This window comes from Oenanthe melanoleuca, chromosome 2 (assembly GCF_029582105.1).
Source record: "Oenanthe melanoleuca isolate GR-GAL-2019-014 chromosome 2, OMel1.0, whole genome shotgun sequence".
Classification (NCBI taxonomy): Eukaryota; Metazoa; Chordata; class Aves; order Passeriformes; family Muscicapidae; genus Oenanthe; species Oenanthe melanoleuca.
In genome coordinates this window covers 26,716,414-26,732,771 of record NC_079335.1, presented here as the reverse complement: position 1 = coordinate 26,732,771, position 16,358 = coordinate 26,716,414, and positions in this window count along the sequence as shown.

Here is a 16,358-nt window from a genome sequence, read left to right as displayed (position 1 = left end):
ATTAAACTGAGTTGCGTGTCCTAAAGTAGGCTTTTTTTTTTTTTTCCTTGAAGTCCATGATTTTGCAAATCTGGTATATGTAATCTCAGGGGTTTTTAATGATATGGTGGTTTCCCAGTCACACTTTGCAAAGGTGGTGTCTGGGTGCTTAAATGCAGCTGAGTTAAGCTTCATCCTCCATAGCCATGTTTATTAACTTGGAAACTTGAATTTTTAAGTAATCTCTCAAAAAAAGGGTCATTTGACTCTTCCATGCAATTGATTTCATTTTATCTGTATTTTTAATTAGTAAAAAGTAGACTAAATTTGGCCCAGGAAAGTTGCAGATAGGAGGAAGTGCGTGAGAAAGGGATTTGTCAGTTGTTTTACAGACCTGTTCCTATGTTCAGGCACTGCTGGAAGCAATGATGACAGATCTAGAAAACAATGGTACAGCAGGCAGCAATGGAAAAATGGAAAGGGTAGGAGTAGAAGGAAAATAAAAAGCCAAAAAAATGGGTTTGGGGGCACTTGAGGAACCCTGTGAATCATGCTGTAAACTGAACATATGAGGAGATTAGGGAGAGTTTTGAAGACAGCAGGGAGAAATGTGGGGGTGCTGTGAGTCAGCATTTAGAATGTGCTCATGTATCATGCAATTTTCTGCTCTCTCTGGCTGTGTTCATTGTTATTCTGCAGAGGGTTACCCCTTGCTTTGTAGCTTTCCCCAAGTACAAGAAAAATTAATCACTGGTATGACTGAATTCAGGTCATGTAGTCATACCTCACCTCTTACCTGCACATTCCCACTACGTGGTCTAACTCTGCACTGCAGGAATAGGGAGCACTGGGTTCAGAACAACCTGGTAAAAAGAAAAGACATCCAACTTTCATCTTGGTGGGGTAGAACACAACGAATTACTACTGTATTTGACTTTCATAGTGTGTATGCCTGACTACATTGGTGACATCAGTGCTAATTGGGAACAGCCCTTCTGAAACAGAAATGAGACACACAGCCACACTGCACAGCTCATTGGCAGCCCATTCTCTGAGTTACATTTCATTTGCTGCAGAGGGCAGAAATGACATGGCCATGACCTGTGCTGCTGTGAGTCTTTCTGAAATTTGAAACATTTTAATGGTATGGCTGTACCTGCATCTGTGATGTAGACTGACAGTCTTGAACATGAGCAAGAAGGTGCTGTGGAATGAAATGGCAGCTGCAGTAGCACCAGAGATATGATTATGCTCTTCAACAATCAGCTTTAGATAGGATCTCCCCTTCTAAACTTAATCAAACTGAAAGATATCCTTGATAAATGTGTGAGGAGTCCACTTTCTTGTGTTTCTCATTGGAAACCTTTTCTCTAGCACCAACATGTTGATCACAGAAGTTATCTGTGGGTTACCTGTCTGCAGCTGGGCAGAAAACAGTCAACCTGCAGTCTCACTTTGTGGAGCTCTCTGAGGTAGGCAAGAGGAGGTAGATATAGATAATCTAAAATTTTATATAAAAATAGACATAGTTTTTAGTGTAGAAGAGTCAAAATTCACATGATGGATATTTCTGAAGAGTTTAGCCTCATTAAATCTTTAGATCAGGATGAAACTTGATTAAACCTGATTTATATCCAAATTTATGCCTATTCTCTATTTCATTAGAGTAATCATAGGAAAATGAACAGATCTTAAGACCCTTTTTTCTATAATAAATAAGACAGTATTTTGCAACCTATATGCATAGCTGTTAATACCATAAGAAGAATTTGGAATTGTTTCAGATTCTCAGTTGTGGAATTCTCAAGTTTCAGATTTGGGATCACAAATGGTGACTGGGACAGATGCTGTGTCCTGTTGCCCAGCAGTGTGGCAGCAGTGGCAGCTCACTGGAGCTGAACTCCAGTCTGGCAGCTGGGGAAAGCCACCCATCCCAAAGGGCACACAGCAAATCCCTAGTCACCGTCATCAGGATGCATCATGCCTCTAACAGAACATGCTGAAGTTTGGCTTGGCTTGGAAAATGTTTCATTCCCTCTCCTCAAAGCCTTTTTGCCACTGAACAGAGACCTATGGCTCTGTTTTTACAGCTTACTGTCTGTCTGTGTCTATGTATATATATGTATGTATCAACATATACACAAAACATATGTGCTGTATAAATACACATTCTGCTGTTGATTTTGGTTAATGTGCAATAGTATTTTGACTGAAACTACAGCTAATTTCAGACTTGGGAGAAAAAGCATCATTCTAGAGAAGTTAGTGTGCTTTTAACAAACCTGTCTCTGGTTGGCTGCCTGCCACACCTAGCTGTCTTCCAGAATAAAGTAGCAGAGGAAACAGCTCCCTTTCCCTCCTTTTCCAAGAATAATTTTGGAGCAGAAGTGATTCTTTCTGAGATCACTGGGGCTATTAAGCACCTTGCCTTGCTTGAAAATGCTTGCTTAAAAGCCTAAGAGCACACTTGCTGGTCAGAGACTAGAGCTGGCACTTGGATTCCCAGTTTCAGATAACAGGTCAAGAGTATGTCTATGAAGGACTTTGAAAGTCAAAGTGAGTTATGTGTATTAAATGTGACAAAAAAGACAGGATTCATAGAGGTGACATAATCCAAAGGGCAGAACAAGAAAATGATGCCAGCAAACAGTGGGAAGGTTATGTTTGCTGGTGCTGGAAGAAAGGGCATGGCAGCAGTGAGGGTATGAGACACTATGATGCTCAGCTGATTTTAAGATGCTTGGGCTAACAGACTTTGCACCCAGAATTTTTTAAACACCAATGCTGTTGCTGAATAGCATTTGGTTCTTGGCACCATTTCATTTTAGAACTGGTTCTGACTTCGTTGTTCTCTGTTTTTTTCAGTTTGAGCTTCTCTTGTAGCAGTTCCAACCTATCCTTCAATTAGATTTTATTATTTTCTAGAACTAAATCTTACCACACCTTCAAACCAAACTTCTTAGGATGCTACTGCTTGGCACTACTGTACAGAATCATGTTCTTAGGTATCATCTTCTGTTCAAGGCAGAAATCCTTAATATTCCTTTATTTACTGTTCCACTGCTCTCTTCTGTATTCCCACGCAAATGATATGTAGAGGGACATTCAAAATCTTGAGTTCATTTAGCCAGTTTTGCAAATACCTCTAAATTATTTCTTCCTTCCCATTCAAATGCTGAGCAGAACATAGAAATACTGTCAGTTGAGAAGGAGCTACTTGCTTTAGTTACAGTATCTGGACCAGGAATACTGGGAGCTAAGTCAGTTACTTTCAACAGTCCTGTTCCTGCTTGAAATGCTCTGACCTTTGCTATCATGTTTCTTCTACAAGGTGCCTTATTAGATAAGTTCCTGCTTTAAATCCTTGATGGATTTAGTTAAACAAGCAAGGTGCTGCAAGTAGATGTGAACCCTTGACATATCTAGTTTCTACTTATATTGACAATTTTGGTTCACTCTGCTAATGATAACTCCTGCAGTAAGATGACATAGAGAATGGTATTCCCAAGTGTCTTTATTAAAATTGGGTAAAAAGTAGGTTGCAGTTCCAAAGTAATTTATAAGCTTCAGAAGGAGTAGCTGAAGAGATACTTGCACAGATACCCTAGGAGAAAAACTGTAGGTACCTGTGTATACATTTTAAAGTGTCATGTCTCTATTTTGCCCATTTAATGATAAAGGCAAAACCAGACACGAAAACCGATAAAACACTCTGTCAGTGCTGGCCATGGTGGCCAACCAGCCCTTATAAACTTCCTTACTGCTTAGGTATTGATTGGCTTTTTGTGCATCTCCAATGAAAGCTAACACTACTGGGCCATTTGTAGGTAATTCATTTTGCAGTGAGTCAGGGTGAAATCCACGACACACAAATTTCAGAAGGCTCTATGACCTGTGAGAGTTGTCAGTGGGAATGATTGCTCTTCCTCTTTGAACTGGCTGTGCAGCAAACCCAAGGAAAGTCAGAGCCCTTCCCCAGAGGGGGCCTGATGGGCCTCCTCCCATTTTCTTGGCTGCTCCGTGCAACCTGCAGGAGAGAAAAACTTTGAGACAATCTCTTACTTTATCAAATTTGGTGAATGTATTCAAACATGGAGGGTCCAACTGCTGGACACATGCATATATAGATATGCAAAAGAATATTTTGTTTTGCTAAGCAAAGTGACATATCAGGTAGTAAAAAGCAAATTGGCCTTTATAAAGAACAAAAAAATATGAACCTGCCCACCTGAAATTTCATGATTGCAAATATATTTTTATCTCTTATAAGATGATAAAGACACTATTTCCGTGGGCTTATTGTTTTGCTACAATTTATGAATAAAAACAGTAATAATACAATTTCTGTAGATATGAGCTGAGCACAAAGCATGAGATAATGCATTTAATTAATGGCATATAATAAAGAGTGAGCTTGTTTTGCTTAGTGGTTGTTGTTCTAAACTGGTAAATTCCTGTTCTCTTTTACTGAGATTTTAAATCAGTCATTTTTCTTCTGCCTGATTCTCTTGTAAGGAAATAAAATAATGATGTTCTTTAGAAGAGATTGGTAATAAGCAGATCTTTTTAGATCAGTGTTTCAGGAGATGATACTTTCCAATATAGATTCTTTTAAATAATAAAAATAATAAAAATAATAAAATCAGGGCAGATTCTTAGCTGAAGCACATACTTCAGCAATGTGAAAGTGTGCCTGAAATGATTAATTTTTAGTGAGGTCACCTATTTTTTACTTTTACAGAAAAAAATTCTAACTATTTGCATCTGCATAAGGCCACTAAGAAAGAGGAATGAATATCAGCAGCTACACTCTTTCCTATTGGAAGCCCTTCCAGGCTGCTATTTGACCCTCCAGTCTGGCAGACCAACTCTTTTATAGCTTTTTACTCATGACATTGGTGTGGGAGGTTTCTGAGGCCAGGGCCCAATGTGTCTGAGCAGCTGTTCTTCTAGGGATCACTGATGATCTTTGTGTGAAAAAAGGTGATTCACTAGAAGATTAAGTGTGTATTTGCCCTATATACAAGTCACATAACTGACATCTATCCCTTTGTTTATTCTGGCAGACCTAGGAAAAGATGCAGACAGGTTTCACCTCAGATGCTTCAGTGCCTCCCCAGTGTCTAGCTCTGTCCAGCCAGGCCAGGATGAGTTTCCCAGAGTGTTTTTATGGAGTGTAAGGTAGCCCTGAGGCTAAACTGGTACTAGTCTTGCCTTGCAAAACTATTCAGTCAATGAGTGGATTCTGGTGGCTCAAGCTACTAAGGTACTTTATGGCCTTTGGCAGGTTTTTCTTTTCATTTTACACTGGAATACAGAAACTAGTCCTAGGAGAAGGCATGCAGAGTCCTGCCAGTGCTTGGCCCAAGCAATGACTTTAGAATAAGCAGTCACTGTGCATAAGAAATGCATCATCTCTGAGGACTAGGAGGTGTGAAAATCCTGTCCTGCTAAGGGAATTGAGCATCCTTTTTTCCTCCCTCTCTCACTCTAGACCCCTGGATATTTCACATTTTTCTTCAGGAACTCACCAGCTTCATCTCTTGGAGGACAAAGAATCTCCAGAGCATATGAACCCTGGCTGGCAAAAGTCTCATGTCTGAACACCCTTTGGCTGGACAGCTGCAAGGTCTTAGGCATGCAGAGTGTCCCAGCAAAAATTTTAAAGAACAGTGGCTAAAACTGCTTTAGAGAAGGTTTTTGTTCTATACTTTGTATTAGTTTTGTTTGAAAAAAAAATGGTTACTATATGATTTCTTCATGGGTCTATCATGAAATACAGTAAAATCCTGATAGTAGGGTATGTTTATTAATATGCACACTGTTGAAACATTAGGTGCTGGAGTAGCTGTCAGTCCAGATAAGAAAGTTTATCTATTTTCTTTGCAGAATTTTTAAATTTAATTTTTGTACTTCTTTAGCTATATTTGACTAAGATTTGTTGGATGTTTAGCTGTAAACATCAAATAATTAGAAGAAAATTCATCTTTGATCTGATAGCAAATAATCTCATGTACTAAAATTGAAATTGTATTTTTTAAATTACAATATTTTAGTTAATGGATTTTATCTTCTATATGTCTAGGCAAGGCGTGCATTTAAAGCTGTTTGCCTCATGAATAAATTTGAGATATTAGCACCCACTTTTTGGGTCCAACCCTGTTGCCTGAGCACAGTTCCACTGAAAGTCTTTAAGTGGAAAAGCTTTTTCAGGGTTTCTAGGAGTGTTCTCCTGCTCCACTCTCCAGTGGTGAGCTCTGAATGTGTATTGAATTTCAAGAATATGCACCCTGTGATCATTTGTTGATAATGGTTTCTCCATAACAATAATATAAACAGTGGACATTTTCACCCCTAGAAATACTGGAGTTTAGCTTTCTGTTCCTGGTTTCTTCATTTGAGAGGTTTTCCACAGCAGACCAAGAAATGTGGATTCACTTTTTTGTTACCAGCTACGCTAGAACTGATAGATCAGATATATGACAGCCTTTTGTATTCAAAAGAAAAAAAATTGGGAAGGCACAGGAATTGCTGTGCTTTTCTAGAAAAGATTGCTTTCATGTTTGCTTATAAATTCTATGTGTCTCCTGACAGATATTGCTACACTCCTTCTGATAGAAAATATGGATACTGGCAAATTATAGAAATACATTACAATTTCTGATAATTTCTTAAGTTTATAAAAGGTTATTCTTCTATTAGTCTCAGTAAGCATCATGGTCTTAAGCCTGTTCTGACAAATCAGTTGGTTTTAAGGACTGTGAAGAAATTACAGCCTTGCTTGCCCTACTAGCCTTGACATTTCATCCTAGTTCTTTTCACCTCTCCTTTCCTATTTTCTTCCTTTGAGCTATTCCAGTGTAACTCTGTATTGTCTTAAGACTTCAAGGGAAGGTCAGTATCTGTCAAACTTTGCTTTGGGAGACTCACCAATCTGCTGGAATTTCACAGTGAGTCTGGAGTTGATAAATAAGTTTAGGTCAAACTTTCAATCCTGGATTACTCCAAGCAGGCTGTGCCAGAGCACATTTGTGCAGACAGGTCAGATCAGATTTTCATTCTTGACTGGAGCCTTGAGTTTCAGCAAGCACATCATTCAAGTGAGTTCATATGAAAGCATGGCAATAATCACCTCAGGAAAGAGAGTATGCACTATGCACAAGCCCTGCATGCTTTTGTTTTAAAGGAAGCAATTACAACTGGAGTGCAACACCTTTTTATAGAAAGGTTGGGGGTCAATGACCCCCATGAAAGAGAATAAGATAGAATAAATGTTTAATTATCATTAGGGTCTTTAGGAGGGTTACCTGGTACTGACATGTACAGTGATTTATCTAGTGCATGGCATAACAAAACCCAGATATAAATTTTCTTCTCAGACACTTAGCAGCATAGCAATGAGAGATCATGTTGTTGCCATCAGAAGTGCCACATTGGGATGGCAACATTTATCATCTCAGTTCGTGTGGGTTGCATGGATTACAATTTAAAAAGTTAATACAAACATATATAAACAAAAACATGCATATTAAAGCACATAAGTAGTTGCATTGAAATGATGATTTTTAAAAGATAAATCTCTAGTAACTTTTATAATAATTTTATTTACTTAAGGTCACAGCAAACTGTTGAGCAATAGTTACACCTGCCATTCTTCCTAATTTATAGATCCTGTATACAGAGAGAGAAGAAGAGGTGGAGGGAGACAAGGAGAGTCAAATTCAGATAATTATAACAACATGTAAGCTGAAGGATTGAATTCCCTTGGATGATTTTCAAGGACCTGATGTAAATGGAAGAGAAAACTGAGCACAAAAGAAAAAGAATAATGGTTTTCATTTCCCTGTTACATTCAAAACTCATAAGGAAAATCCAGCAGAGAAGGTTCAGTTGTCTGAGCTGGCTGGAAAGACAATTGTGCAGATGGGGTCCAGTGTTTCTTCTTTACACACAGAAACAGAGGGAACCACTAGGCTTACAGACATATTCCATTTTTATGTGCACAGCTCTGTTGCTGCACCACTTTGAGCCCTCATCATCACCAGTCCCAACACCAAACCTTTCAGTCACTAAGATATCCCCCCACGCAGTTTCTTTGCATATCACAGTCCTGATACTCATGCCACATGTGTCAGAAATCTCACTGCAAGTCATGGAAAAAAAAAAAAAAGTGATTCAGATTGTGATTAATCTTCAAGCATTTAATCTAGGATGAGGCAGCTAGCTTGAGTTGGTTATTAATTACTCACAATTTCTGCAACAGGTGGGCCTACCAGAGGTCTCCAACACTTGGATCCATGCTTGCTTGCCTCCAGTATTTTGGTTAAGTTTATGCCATCTCTCATTTCTCTGACACAAAATAATTGTATCTGCTGAATGGGAAACTGAATCATAAGGTAATGTCAATGTTATTGCTCTTGTTCATACTCAGGGAGGGAACTGCCATTCAAAAGTACTGTTGCAGACCTGGAGAAATCCAGGTAGGCTGTTTGTTTCTCTCAGAATCCTTTGCACTAAAAGGTAACAGCAACAGAGGAAAAGCAGTTGGTACTGCCATGAGTCCCATGCAAGTAGCCCATTGGGACCCCTATTGCTCCAGGGGTATGTGGCCAGCCAGGTTCATGGAGTGACTCTCACTTACTTCAGAAAATCTGGATCAAGCCTGAGGGCTGTGCACATCTTCCCTGATGATCACCGTTTTCCACAGAGCTGTCTGGACACAGCTGACTGGTACAGGACAACCCAAGGCTGTCCTAGGGATGTCACTGCAAAAGCTCAGATGTTACACTTCAAATGGCTCCCCAGTGGAATACAGATCAACTCTGTGATAACCTCCTTTGCTGACTGGTAGCAACAGCTCATTTTCCATTTCCTGCACCCCCAGTCTCTCCAGCTCTTCTCCCTTTGCACACATGTACCCAGACACATTCCCACAGAGACAGGCATGAAGGTGCTGTGGGCTGGGAAAGCTGTGGTGAGGAGAAGGTTCCACAACCATGTGTCAGAGTGGGACAGCCTTGTCCCTGCCCCTGGCAGGCAGGAGTGTCTGGCACAGAGGGGCAAGATGCAGGAGTGGGCAACACATAGAAACTGTCTGGGATGTCAGCAGTGTGCTGGGTCATCAGGGAAAAAACTCTATGGTTGCAGGGGTAGTATCCCCTCAATACATCTCTTTAATAATAAATAATAAATCTAAAAAAAGCAAAATGCCTAAATAATTCATTACCGTACTACAGAACTAGAGAAAGACTCCACAGGAGTCAAAATAAAGGAGCAGTAACTAGTGGAGATCAGCTGGGAAACAGACCCTTCTGCAAACACAAGATGAAGGAGAAATCTGACAACTTAATATTTTATTCTGGGGCTTCAGGAAACCCACCTAGTGCCTGACATCCAAAATATTTAAAAAACATAAGAGATTTCAGATAAAACAGCAAAATACAATCAGTGAAATTTTTGTCAAAATATCAAAGTTGTTTTTTTATAAATTCCTTGACACTGCAGTATTTGAATGATCCTTTTAGTGCCCTAGTATCCACACTTGTTTTTTTTCTTCTGACACATATCTGGAAAGAGATGAGGAAAACTACATTTGCCACAATGCTCACAAGGTTTTGAATATTTTCATGCCAAGTTAAAACATATTAATTGTCCTGAGTTATCTCACTGGATTCAGAAAAGTATGTCACATATCTTATATATGTCTGAATGCTCCTGCTGACTGTCAGAGCATGCACTCCCTCCCAGCCCTTCACCTGATCCAGGCTGTGATAGGGGCTAAGGTATGATAGAGGTGTTCCAGAAACCCCACAGGACACTGCCCACTCACTGCTTCCAACAGTCTATCGAAATACCCAGCTTCAAGACTGTGAGATACACTCATTTTCGGGGACAGCATCTTGCTTAAATGCTTTATTGTTTTTCCTAAGTCACTGCTCCAGAATTCATTGTCAGAAGACAGAATCTGAAGATTAAGAGTTTTCAAAGATTCATTAAACAAAAAAAACAAAACAAAACACAAAACAAAACAACTAGCTAATAAAAAAACCTTTAGAAGTAGATACCAGGGGAAAAACTGCTGCCCTGCTATAAAAACAGCATTTCCAAACACTTTAGACACAAGATCAATGCTGGCCAATTAGACCATGCTTGATAACTTGGAAAATAAAATTGTTTTGTCATCCTTTACAATGAGTATCTAAGACAAATAACCTATACTCTTATGACAAGCTGTCATACAAAGGGCTACAGTAGAAACAAAAGTACCAGGTTTCCTTTTTGCCTGGTGTTAAGAAAAGTACATAAAGGACACCAAATAAATCCTTAATTGTTACTTTTCTTAAAGGAAGATTAATGAGAAAATAGTTAGCAATGAAAAATTTGTTTGCAAGCCCTGATAGATACTGGAGAAATTCCTATTATCTTATGAAAACCTTTCTTCATTACTATTATTAGTATAAATGTTATGTTTTAGTATTTTCTGCCTTTTATTTTTGTGTTGAAAAATGATGGTGGGGTGAGAGAATCATACTGTCTTTGGTAGGGCATTATTAACCTGGACTTTAGGGAACTGCAGTTCAGTCACTGAGCCATCACTCAGATCGTCATGGAGTTGATTCAGCCAGCTAAGCCCCCTGCCAGGGCTGGGATGTTTTTTTGCACCCCCAGCACCCCTAGTACAAGGCCCAGGACATGTAGCACAGGCTTCAGTGCTTCACTCATGAAATGCTGAATGAGGAACCTTTTTTCTTTTGCACCTGAGGCCAGCCTGGGCTGTCCCAGAGAGGCAGAAATTCAGCTGCTGTGGCCATGGATACCCTTTATGATTCCATCTCAGTCTTGTGTGAATGAAATCTGCTGGCAAGAGCAGCAGGTCATAGACATATCACCTTTCCTCACCTCTGCCAAAAGAGATGTCTGGTCCACATCATGTCCCTGGTAGCCCAGGAGTCACAAGCCAGCAGGAAATCCAGCCAAAAAAATTAATTGGCACCTACAGCGTAAGTCACAAATCACCGATGGAACCATAAAGGCAGGAATAAGCATGATCCTTTTGCCCTTTCAATTTTGATTGCTGACCCCTGAAAGATATTTTCTCTTTTTTTCCCTCTTTGTTTCCCAGGTTTCTATTAACTCCCCTCTTCACATGTCTGTTTTATCTTTCTGTTTCTGTGGTTTCCACCTTCCTGAAAAGAGCCTGCAGGCCTTTCAATAGTATAGTGTCAGATACATAAAGCCATGGTAAATCTCAGTTCCTTCTTATTTTAGTCAAAGCTGGTTCATTTTACTCTCTCTCTGCCGGTAAGCAATTCAGTTCAAGACATGTGAGGGAGTCTGCCATGCTTTCTACAGAGACCCAAGGCAAAGCTACAGGGATTTAAAAGGAATATACACAAATTAGCTGGTGGCAAAGACCTCTCTGAAGAAGTATGATACTGCTTGCTGAATTCCTACCAAGCAGATCACTTGGACTGGTTTGCATTATTGTCATTTTGCACAGTCCCTTGTCCCAGAATAGGCTTCCTGAAGCTCTGATGAACTAGGATTTCAGCTTCATGTTTCTGAACAGGACAGCTGTGAACAGAACAGCTGTAATGAGACCGTGGAACCAAGTGCAGAAGCAAACCTCCATGGACCTTACTGTGAACCTCTGCAGAGCTGCAGACCGATGGCTTTGTTTGGTCAGCAAGAATGAAGTCAGTCCTTACCACAAGTGCAAAGCAGCGTCTCTGCAAAGTACTGGCTGTTTCTGGCCCGTATTTTATTAGCATGGCACTCTGACTACCCATCCGTACTCTTCTGTTTTCTTTCTGTTCCGAAGGACATTCAGCACCTCCTTCCATCACTGTAAATGCTCATTTTCTGCCTCACTTTCTGTGACATGAGCGGCGACAGCCACGCATCCTCTTCTCTCCTCTCTCCTCAGCAGTGTGACCAGACCTTGCAGAGTCAGGGCAGGTGTGCCGGGAGCGCAGCTGGCGTTCCGAGTGTTTCCGTGCGGTGAGCGGCTCGGCGCTGCCCAGCGCGCTGCCCGCTCCCGCAGCCCGCCCGCCCTCTAGCGCCGGCCGGCCGCTCCCAGCCTCCCTCCGCCGCACTCCCGCAGCCCCAGCCGCATCCTTGGGCCGCCACACGCCGCTCCAAACAGCGGAGCAGAGCCCAGCGTGCACGGCTGGGAACCCCGAAGGGTGCTCTGAACCCCGGCCAGGAGGACCGTGCGGTCTCCATCCTTGAAGCCGTTCAAAAACCCGAGTGGACGTGGTCCTGACTGGACTAGATAATCTGAACAGATCACACCCAACCTAAATGATTCCGTTTTTCCTGGGCTTAAGCATGGCTAAGTTTATCAACATCTATTAAAAATAATTTCTACAATTCCATTTGCTTGCAAAAAATCCATCAGCAGCATTTGTATGTTTGTAGATGCCTTTGACTTGTTGTGCATGGTTGTATATAAGACACTCCTTTTAGGCTTAGACTTGGTGATGCATGAGGAAGTTTTTAATGTCTTTTCTTGATTTTCCGGTTTCTTTTGAGCTTTATACTAAAGGCATAACTAATATCAAGAATTTTAGTGCAGAAAATCAATGCTGTGCTTTTGGAAACTAGAATAATTTATTTGGGTGTTTGGGTTTTTAGGGTTTTTTTGGTTTTTTGGGGGGGTTTTGTTTTGTCTTTTCCTTTTGATTCTGAGTTTAAATAACAAAGTGTTTTCATCATTGATGGCTGCAGTATCTTCCTCATGAGCTAGAGTTGAAATCACTACAGAAGGATGTAACTCTTCAACTTCATCTCTCTATGCTGAGACAGGAGCAGTACCTTCCAGCTGGGTGTGGGCAATCAGGCCTTTTTCCTCAGGAAAAAAAAAAGAAACCCCCAGAATAGATGGATACAATCTGTAGAGCAGACTATTAGGATCTTGTTGAATCGATTTTTTTTTTTTATTTTTCCCCCCCATATGTCAGAAATTGGGCACATCTGGGGATATGATGACAGGTTTGATGTATCACCAGTGTTTTGGTGAGACACAAACAATTTCCAGTGCTGTCTCTTCAGCACATCAGTTTGAACTACTTCAAAACTGTATGCAGTATAATAATCTGTGAAACAATCACTATCAAGCTATAAAATTATACTACATTACACCAAAGTCAAGTTTGCAATAAGGATTTTTGTTGTTTACAGCTAAGAAAAGCACAAAATGCTCAGTAAACCTATTCAGGTTTTGTCTGAAAACGAAGTAAATAGGTGCCCATGAGAAGTGAGTAGACACATATGCAAGATGATTAACCACATAGATAATCTGTATCATTCTTTGCACTTTTTATCAACAGTAAAATTTATATCTAGCTAGCCTTGCTTACATGTGATCAGTGGCAAAAAATTACCTAATTATCACAGGACACAAGGTCATGTGTTCATTTCAGTGAAAAAGTGTATTATGGTCATTTGTTCCTGCTTTGGTTACTCATGATCCCAGTGCAGCCGGGGCCATACTGAACCAGACCAGAGAAAATGTAGAATTGCATTTGGTAGCTCCTCTGACTTTTCTAGTTACTTTATCTTTACTCTCAAATTTTTATAATTACTTTGTGAGACAAAGTGCCCCCTCTGCACATTATTACAACAGGATTATGATGAAACAAAAGCTTATTCTTTTCTACAATTTAATTGTACCAAATAAATTTTTAACTTTTTCATATGGAGCAACACAATGACAACATTTAATACATTGAATAATTGGGATGTTTCTTTCAAACTGTGAGTTATCACTCCAGTCTGCAGAACTGGTGTCTGCTGTAAGTTTTAATGCTTTCTCATAAGGATAGACACTGGTTTTCAAGTCTATGCTTGACATCCTTTTACCACTGCTGAACACTCAGTATAGGCCACTAAGGAATCCTCTTTTTGTTGTTTCACCTTAATTAATCCTTCTTTTAGGAACATTTTTCTGCTATCTCAAGTGTTTCCTCCAGATGCTCAGAAAACAACTTGCACTGTCCTTGCCTTGCTGATGTGATGTCATCAGCTTCTGACTACTTCTGAAGCAACAAATTGTGAAAGCCATTTCTAGGCACATTAGGGACAAGACAATAATCAGGAGTAGTCAGCATGGCTTCACCAAGGGGAAGTCTTGCTTGATCAACTTGGTAAAATTCTACAATGACTTGAGTGACCAGACAGATGAGGAAAGTGCAGCAGAAATTGTCTACCTGGAGTTCACTGAGGCCTTTGACAATGTCTCCCATAAGATCCTCATAGAAAAGCTGTTGATATACAGGCTGGATGAGCAGACGTTGAAGTGGACCAAAAACTGGTTGAATGGCCAGGTGCAGAGAGTCTTGAGAAGCGTGGCTTAGCTGGAATCCAGTAACTACTGGTGTATGCTGTGAGTCAGTACTGCATTCAGTCCTGTTTAACATCTTTATTGGTGACCTGGATGACAGAGCACTGTACCAATAGCAAGTGTGCTGATGACTCAAAACTGGGAGGAGTAACTGGAACACCCAAGAGTAGTGCTGCCATCCAGAGGGACCTTGGCAAGCTGGAGAACTGGGCCAACAGAAATGTCATGAAGTTCAACAGGGAGAAATATGAAGTGCTGCACCTGTGGAGGAACAACCCTCTTATGTTGTATGTATGATGGGTGCCATTTTAATAAAGGGTTAATGACATTTGCAGTATATGCCTTAAACATGCAGAAAACATCATGGGTGCCTATGCACAGGCTACAAATGGAACAAAGTCTCACATCTGCCTCGCCAAGGCAGGACCAAAACTGATGCTTTCCATCACATCCTGCCATTGCAAGCCTCAGTGTAGACCCCCCACAACCACTGAACTGAGACCCAAGCAAGCAGAGTGGTAAAAGACACACATTCTCACATCTCTCATGCTAATGAGGGACTGTATAAAGAAACTCAGGGAATGAACTGGGTAAGACCCCACCAGCAAGAAGTCCAGGACACTGAAAGACCAATAGGATGCTACTGGATCCATGGTGGTGATTATCTTCTGCTTATCAGTGCCTTCCTCCTACTCCCTTTCTCTCACTCTGACTTTCTCTCTTGTTTTCCTATACAAACAATTTTACAAAATAAAGCTGGAGTTGTTGAACCACCATTTGGTCTCACTTGTACCTTAATTTGGGCAGAGAATTTTAACACTGAATTGTAACAGCCATTCATCTGAAAATACCTAAAAATACATGCAGGACAGAGTGTTTCAAGGTCTTCCATGTTGCACAATTTGTTGTACAACAGATGCCAATTTACAAGACTACTTTGCATTGTCTACCTAATTTTAACCAACGACATATAATTAAAAACCAGAAGCAATAATCTTCAAGTTCTTTCTGGCCCTTTATTAATCCCTCATCAAGATTGTAATTTTCAAAAAGATTAAATTTTGTGATTAAAAGTGGCTCAGAGACTCTACTCACATCTGTCTGAAAGTTCATGATTTGTGACAGAACAATTACTGGTCCCAGAAATCAGGATAAAATACAATGTGATCGTATTGTGATTGTAAAAATACAATATGTCAGCCTTGCTGATGTCCTAGAGAACATGAACCTGTCAGAGAACATCCTTGGGATACACATGCCTTAATGACTCAGTTAGGCTCACATCACTGAAAACAAAGATAGAATTGGCAGAACTGCCTTAGCTATATGCTTTCTTCACCCAAAAACCAAGAAAAGAAATAGAAGAGAAAACCCAATATTCCCATAAAAGATAAGGCCTTTACCTAGCAAGTCCTTCACTTCAGAGGTGAGCAAAGACAGAAAATTTATTCTATTACAAGGCAGCACATATGTCCATGATTATTGACTACAACATTAAAGCAAAATGATGATTTTATCCACCCTTTGAGTAGCTATAAACAGAGATACCAGTTTATCTCATTGTTATTAGAAAGCTCAAAATTCTTTAGCTGGTGTGATGGAAGCCACAGGTAGCATTTTGCATCTGTCTCTTTAGGATCCTTGCAATATTTTTCTCAAGCCTGATTTTCAGTGGAGTTCATGCTTGTGTTACCTACTTAAGGCCACACATCTCTGTATCCATGGGTGCCTGCACCTGCCATTGCCATCAATGCCATACACAGAGGTGGAATTGCAAAGCCAGCCTGAAGGTTATGTTCCTGTGTGGCACTGACCCACCAGTTGATGTGAAGACATTATTCCCAGAACTGTTGCACAGTTCTGAAAATCTGCCCCAGTGTCCCTGCCCCACAAAGGGGTGGGCATTGTTCTAGTCTCTAAGGCAAAATCCTGAGCACTTTTTACTAGAATGTAAAAATCAGCCAGGGCCTGGCATTAGGTTGTAAGTTCTCTGAAGGCAAAGGCCATGTATTTACTTCATGTGTCTGCAGTACCT